General features: G+C 42.4%; 1 long non-coding RNA gene across 1 annotated transcript; it reads right to left on the bottom strand.

Moving 5' to 3' along the window:
• Positions 1–4,696: 4,696 nt before the first annotated feature.
• Positions 4,697–7,682, bottom strand: LOC123818481. Its single transcript, XR_006785628.1, has 3 exons — positions 7,607–7,682; positions 5,323–5,472; positions 4,697–4,809 (listed from the first exon to the last, which is right to left on the bottom strand). It is a non-coding gene; the product is annotated as an uncharacterized LOC123818481 (long non-coding RNA).
• Between the last annotated feature and the right edge of the window lie 91 nt (positions 7,683–7,773).

The following is a 7,773-nucleotide window of genomic DNA, read 5'->3' as shown; positions in this document are numbered from 1 at the left end:
ATATTGGCAGACTTGCTTAAGAACTATAAGATTGCTCACCTGGAATGGATAAACATTATGAAAAAGTAATTCCAAAATTTAATTTTTTTTTTTAGGATTTCAGAACCTAAGGGACATATCTAATTCAAAGTTTCCCTGGGCCTCCCCAGCTCCCCAGCCCGGGCCTGACCCAAGACTCAGGCAGCCCCAGCGGTCAGGGAGGGCGCATGATCTTTTTCTCTCTTTCTTTACTTTCCACCTACCACAGTAAATGCACCTCCACTCTAATCTCCAGGCTTTATTCCTGCCATGTTCCCCCTTGCTTACTCTCTCCAGTCCCATTGGCCTCCTTTCCACCCCAAACACCAAAGGCCTTGGGGTTTCCTGTTCTTTCTGCTTCAAACCCTCTTTCCCCAGCTATCTGCATGGTTTGCTCCCTCCTCGAGTGTAACGTACAGAGGGGGTGCAGGCAAGCAGTACTCCCAATATACTGTGTGACTGATGTTATAAGAGGGGGAGCTGTCCCAAGGTGCTGTGCGGGTTCATAGGAGGCACACAGCCCGCCCAGTCTTGGCTGGTCAGGGAAGGCTACCTGGAGGAAGTGAGCTCTACACTGAGGCCTGGAGAATGAGCAGAAATTAATCAGCTGAAGGGTGCTCCAGTCAGTGTGAAACAGCAACGTCCAAAGGGTAGGTGTATTAAGGAAGGGAGAGGTTCGGTGTGCCTGAAGAGGAACATGAGGGATGAGATTGCTAGGGCCCAGCAGACATACACAGGAAAGAACCTTGATCCCCTCCGTAATTCAGGTAAAAGGCTGACCATGATTCAGGTTAGTCTAACACTAACACGGTTAGACTCACAGTGAACCGTGGCCTTCATCCTCATAGAAGCAAACACAGAGCAAAACAGTTTACCCTCTCGCTCTCTGTAACTCTGTAGGTTTCCAGCCTTTCCTCAATAATCGGATAGAACATTCCTTGGACCTGAATCACCAGGAACCTAAATGAAGAGAGGGTGGAGTTGAGAATCCTACACCCTCTTCTAGGCCTCTGAGACCGCTTGGAGACAGAAGGGGATTTGCAAGGAAATCCAAATGCTGTTTTAAGTCGTCCGAGGAGCCTTTACTTCCCCTGCACGTGATATGCCTGGGTAACAACTTCCCTCCTTATCTTCCCGGTCCTCTATCACTCCAGCTTCCTCCACCACTGATCTGCACTACTGGGAAACCTCAGTTTGATGGAAAGTGCCGTGAGAGACACAGGTCATTTTTGACAGTCATTCATCCAACCCTTGTAGATGTCCGAGGGCGGGAACAACCCACTTCAGAGCCTGGGTTGCTGCTGTGTACTCAAAGATTCAAATCACTCATCTCTCTCTCTTTTTTTTATGTATTTCTATATTTAATTCTTTTTCTGAAATTGTAGTTCGAGTACAGTGTTCTGCCCTTTACCCGCATCCCAGCCCTCCCCATCTCCGTCCCATCTCCACACACCCCCCGCCCCTTGTTAGTGTCCATGTGTCCTTTATACTAGTTCCTGCAAACCCTTCCCCCCTTCCCCTGAAATTCCCTCCCCTCTCCCCTCTGGTCACTGTCAGTCTGTTCTCAATTTTAGTGGTCAACTCACTCATCCCTTAAGTCTGCAAGTATAAAAGTACCTTGTGGTGGATTAAGTAACCCATGAGTGTTATAAAGATGGCCCAGGGTCCAGGGAGATGGGAGAGAAGTTATGCACACGGGAGAAACTGGAGGAGGCCTTCAAATAGCTCAACATTTACTCATCACCCACCATATGCCGTATGTAAGATAATTCTATGAGGCAAGTATTGTGTTTCCATTTTAAAGATTAGAAAACAGAGTCCTCAAGAAGACAGGAAGCCTTCCTTAAATAGTGAGGTCACCAAGCCTAGATGTAAGTCTAGGCCACCAATTCTAGCACTCTTTCCATTATGTTAGTCCACTTCTTAGTCGTGGCAAGGTGCTCATTGGGTCTTGAAGGCCAGGCAAGGGGAAGATACTAGAGAGAGAAGCGCTGAGGAGGGAGAAGGGTGTCTCGGGCTTGTTTGACCCACAGGGGCATTGGTAGGACACATCGCGGCACCGTTTTTCTGTCACATTTTCCTCTCTACTAAGACCCCGGAGATGAAAAGAAGACACTTCACTTGGGAACTCTTTTCCGGAGGGCACCGATCTCGGAGAAGCGTGGCTGGGAGGGCTTATTCTCGGGGGTGGGAACTCTTCGGTAACAGCTCTGTGACTTTGTGTGTTCAGGCCTTTGGGAAGCCTGGTTCTCTGGAACCGTGTAAATTTCATCGTGTTCTCATCATACTTCACTCCTGTCTCCCCCAGACAGTAGGAAACACTAGAGAAGAAGGCAGAACTGACATGACAACCGCAGTGCTCAGTCCTCTCTGGTTTTTGTTTGAAGTAGTGTCTGGAGTTCATAGGATAACTGATCAGGTTACACAAGCAACAGTTGTCTGGCGACTGCAAGGCAACTACACTGTGTAACTTTCATCCGTCAGATATCAAGTTCTGGATATCACACACAACAAAAGTTCTCCTTCTGGGATACACTGTATACGTTGTGCTACATGTCGCCACACATTCGTTTACACATTTGCTGTCAATGTTCACATTGAAAACACAGCCTACTATCAAGTCTGCTTATTCCGTGTCTTGTTACTCTCACCAATCAAGTTGATTTTTTTAGGATCATTTTTTAAAAACATATTTTATTGATTATGCTATTACAGTTGTCCCATTTTTTCCCTCCTTTATTTCCCTCCTCCCTGTACCCACCCTCCTTCCATCATCCCCCCACCTTAGTTCATGTCCATGGGTCATACATACAAGTTCTTTGTCTTCTCCATTCTCCATACTATTCTTAACCTCCCCCTGTCTATTTTGTACCTACAATTTATCCTTCTTATTCCCTGCCTTTTCCCCCATTCTCCTCCCTCCTCCTCCCCACTGATTACCCTCCATGTGATCTCTGTTTCTGTGAATCTGTTCCTGTTCTAGTTGTTTGCTTTGTTTTAGGTTCAGTTGTTGACAGTTGTGAGTTTGTTGTCATTTTACTGCTCACATTTTTTATCTTCTTCTTTTTCTTGGATAAGTCCCTTTAACATTTCAAACATATAATAGGGGCTTGGTGGCGATGAACTCCTTTAACTTGACCTTATCTGGAAAGCATTTTATCTGCCCTTCCATTCTAAATGATAGCTTTGCTGGATAGAATAATCTTGAATGTAGGTCCTTGCCTTTCATGACTGTGAATACTTCTTTCCAGACCCTTCTTGCCTACAAGATTTCTTTTGAGAAATCAGCTGATAGTCTTATGGGAACTCCTTTGTAGGTAACTGTCTTCTTTTGCTGCTTTTAAGATTCTCTCCTTCTCTTTAATCTTGGGTACTGTAATTATGATGTGCCTTGGTGCGTTCCTTCTTGGGTCCAACTTCTTTGGGACTCCGAGCTTCCTGGACCTCCTGGAAGTCTATTTCTTTTGCCAGATTAGGATAGTTCTCCTTCATTATGTTTTCAAATAAGTTTTCAGTTTGTTTCTCTTCCTCTTCTCCTTCTGGCACCCCTTTGATTCAGGTGTTGGAATACTTAAAGTTGTCCCAGAGGTTTCTAAGCCTCTCCTCATTTTCTGAATTCTTGTTTTTTCATTCTGTTCTGGTTAAATGTTTATTTCTTCCTTCTGCTCCAAATCCTTGATTTGAGTCCTGGTTTCCTTCTCGTCACTGTTGGTTCCCTGTATATTTTTCTTTATTTCACTTTTCTTTATTTCACTATGCAAAGTGAAAGCAGCACTTACTTCACTTTTTCCACTATTTTGTGACCATACACAACCATTTCTGTGAGCGTCCTGATTACCAGTGTTTGAACTCTACATCTGATAGGCTGGCTATCTCTTCCTTGCTTAGTTGTATTTTTTCTGGAGCTTTGACCTGTTTTTTCATTTGGGCCATATTTTTTTGTCTCGGCATACTTGTTACGTGATAAGGGGCAGAGTCTTAGGTATTTGCCAGGGTGGGGCAACCCATGTGGCTGCCTAGTGGCACTGTATGTGGGGGAGGGATCTGAGAGAGAAAAAAATGCCACTTGCTCAGCTCTCAGCTGGCTTTCAGTCACTTACCCCACTACTCACAAGCAAATTAGGCCCTTATGATGCTGATTCCCAGGTGGGTGTGTTTATGCATATCCTAGGACCCTACGGGTCTCTCCAATGAACTCTCCTGTGAGGCTGGGAGTTTCTCCTGCCACTTCAACCCCCACAGGTTTTTTCAATCAGAGGTTTTGAGGCTGCATTTGAGGCTGGAACCCTGGGTTGTGATTTTTTCTTGTTCCCTGGTTGTTCCTCCCGCTTTATCCACACACAATGTGGGACCGCCTGGTCTGCCAGCTGCCGCCTCGCCCACCCTGGTCCTCCAGCCCCCGCCTTGCTGTGAGTCCTCTCTGCCCGGCTGCCTGTCTCCACCCCTCCTACTGGTCTGGATAAATGTTTCTTCAACTCATTGGTTGTCAGACTTCCATACAGTTCGATTTTCTGCAGTTCTGGTTATTTTTGTTTTTAAATTTGTTGTCCTTCTTTTGATTGTGTGAGGAGGCAAAGTGTATGTATCTACACCTCCATCTTGGCCAGGAGTTCTGAAGTTGGTATTTTTTTTAAGTTTTGAAGAAGTCTTTTGGAAAGCTTAGGTTGCTCATTAGAATTCAAGAGCTGACTATACAGTGAGCTGTTGGCCACACAGTCCAAAGAAGTAGCAAGCTTGAAGGTCATATAATGTCACAGGAAGAATGTTTGAATCACTGAGAAGTTTTAACTCCTAAGAAATTTTTGAAAGAGAAACTGTTAAGGGATTTTGGTTGCTGAAAGAGAGTTGTTCTCAAAAACTTTAGCAGGGATGACTTTAGAAAACTAGCAAAAAGTCATTAGTAAACCAGTCAGCTTGGCTAATGTAAGAGCCAGTGAGAAAAATGCAGGATAAAAAGCATTCTGATTTTATAATCTCTGGATTAAAAAAACAACAACTGATATCTGAATAGTGTTCCCATTCTGGTGCAAGGTCCATATTGAAGTCTTACCAGGAAAATGGAAGATTCTCCCTAAAAGGGAAACAGTTTTTCAGCGAGGCAATCAAGTCATGCCTCACAACACCTAACCATTTGCAATGAGCTATTTTAATGAATTTTTGAGATTTCCCCCCGGGTTCTTGTGCTTTTTCTGATGCTACCATTTTCTTGTGTCTGCTCTTAAGACAACACTGATGTAGCCCAAATATATGTTCAAATGCCAATAGAAAAGAGGAGAAAGAAATGGAGAGAGCAGCAGCACTTACTGCACGGATGAGAGCAGTGCATGAAGCAGACAGTCAGTCTCTCGGAAAACAAGAGGGGCCGGTGCAGTGGTGGAGGCAAAGCGTGGCTCTGCCAAGTCCCAGGAAGGCTCTGTGCTCGTTAGGCAAATGGCATCCAGAAAACGTAGACATCTGATGAAAAACAATGTAATGTGGCATAAAAGAAGTTTTAAAGTGTAAACAAGCTTCCAACTTAATATTAATGTTACAGTAAGACTTGTAAATTGGGTAAATTGCTAAGCAGCAATATTTAATTAGGTTAACTCATCATAATTAGAGTGATTAATAAATAAGAGAGGGGACTAAAATGTGGAATGAAATGAAGCATGTTCCTATGCTTAGAAAAGGCTTCTAAAATAAAAAAAATTCAATTACAGTTGGCATTCAATATTATATTCGTTTCAGGTGTACAGCATACTGGTTAGACATTTATAGAACTTACAGAGTAATCCCCCTAATAAGTCTAGTACCCACCTGGTGCCATACATACTGTACTTTATATCCCTGCGACTATTTTGTAACTACTAATTCGTATTTATTCTTCCATGCCTATTTTTCACCTGCCCTCCTCCTCAACAATCTGGCAACCATCAGCTTGTTCTCTATGAGTCTATGTCTGTTTTGATTGTTCTTTTTTGCTTGTTTTTTAAATTCCACATACAAGTGAAATCATATGGTATTTGTCTTTCACTGTCTGACTTACTTCACTTAGCATAACACCCTCTAGGTCATTAAGATTTCATTCTTTATGGCAAGTAATAGTCACACATACCACACCTTCTTTACCCAAGCGTCCGTTGATGGACACTTAGGTTGCTTCCATTATCTTGGCTCTTGTATTTGAAATGTCCTTCTTTGCCTCTTATGCTTTGCTTTAAGTCTATTTTGTCCGATATAATTAATTGCTACCTCTGCTTTTTTTTTTTCATTTCTGTTTGTATGATACTCCTTTTTCTATCCCTTCACTTTCAATCTGTGTATGTCCTCCCATCTGAAGTGAGCCTCTGCTAGATGGCATGTGTATGAGTCTCATTTTCTTCTCCATTCAGCCACCTGCCGCCCCCCCCCCCATTTTCTTATTGGAACATTTAATCCATTTACATCTAAAGCAATTCTTGATAGGTATGTAGTTATTGCCATTTTATTATTCATATTTTTCATTTTCTTTTTCTTCTTAAAGAAGTCCATTTAACATTTGGTGGTGATGAATTCCTTTAGCTTTTTCTTGTCTGGGAATTCAGTACTTTTCGAACTTTAGTGTGGGTACAAGATATTGGGATGTTTGGCAAAATGTAGATTCCAGGACCCTTTCTTAGAGATTCTGACTTGGCAGTTTTAGAGCAGGGGCTCTTGGTCTTGACATTACTGCCACTTTAGAGGGAATCCTTTGTTGTCAGGGCAGACGGTCCTGTGCATTGTAGGAGGTTCAGCAGCATTAAACGTCTCCTAGACACCAATACCACCTTGCTTCCAAAGATTGTGAAATGTCCTCCAGGGGCAAAAAGCACTCCCCTCCTCTGAAAATCACTTATCTAGAGTGAAGGCTAAGAACCTTCATTTCTAAAAAGAACATCAGGGTGATTGTGATAAATGTGGTCAGGGCCCCAACTTGTGAAACACTGAACTAAAGTGTTATGAGTTGAATGTCCCCTCCAAAATTCATATGAAGTCCTGACCTCAAAATGGGACCTTACTTGGAAATTTAGAAGATGAGGTCATACTGGGTTAGGATGGGCCACTGATCGATTATGATTGATTGGTATCCTTATAAAAAGGGAAAATTTGGACAGAGGCACACAGGGAAAATCCATGCAAAGTTTGGGGCTAAGCAAAAAACTATCAGAAGCGAGAAGAAAGGTCTGGAGTGGAACTTTCCTGGGTGTCTACAGGGACAGCACAGCCTTGCAGGCACCTTGACCTCATACTTCTTGCCTCCAGAGCTGTGAGACAATAGATTTCTATTGTGTAAACCTCCCAGTTTTGGGTACTTTGTTACAATAGCCCTAGCAAATTAATACATAAAGAATAAAATACAAGTCAGAGTTTAAGGCTGGGATAACATTCGAAGCAGTATCAGAGGTGAAAATGGAAAGATTGCAAAAAATTAAAAAACTGGCACTTCTTTATCTTTCGTAGTGCCTGATATAAAATAATGGAAAGTTTTTATTTTTATTAAGCACTCTCCAGATATATTTTGTCTAATTTAAACATTAAGAGCAAAATATCTTAAAATAATTTGTTACTTTATAAGGTTGAAATCACCTACCATATTCCATTTTCAAGTTTGCATTTCGATTATATAGTCATTAGATAGATAGGTTTACCTATCTGGAAGTTGCCTGGAAGACAAATGGAATACATACATTAGGTTAATGTTCATAGAGAACGCAATATGTGATATTTCATACTAGGTAAAGATGCATTAACTGACCA

Source organism: Phyllostomus hastatus, unplaced genomic scaffold (genome assembly GCF_019186645.2).
Source record: "Phyllostomus hastatus isolate PE091 unplaced genomic scaffold, TTU_PhHast_1.1 phas_contig_283, whole genome shotgun sequence".
NCBI classification, from domain to species: Eukaryota; Metazoa; Chordata; class Mammalia; order Chiroptera; family Phyllostomidae; genus Phyllostomus; species Phyllostomus hastatus.
The sequence above is the reverse complement of the archived record's forward strand: the minus strand, read 5'-3'. Positions and strand labels throughout refer to the sequence as shown.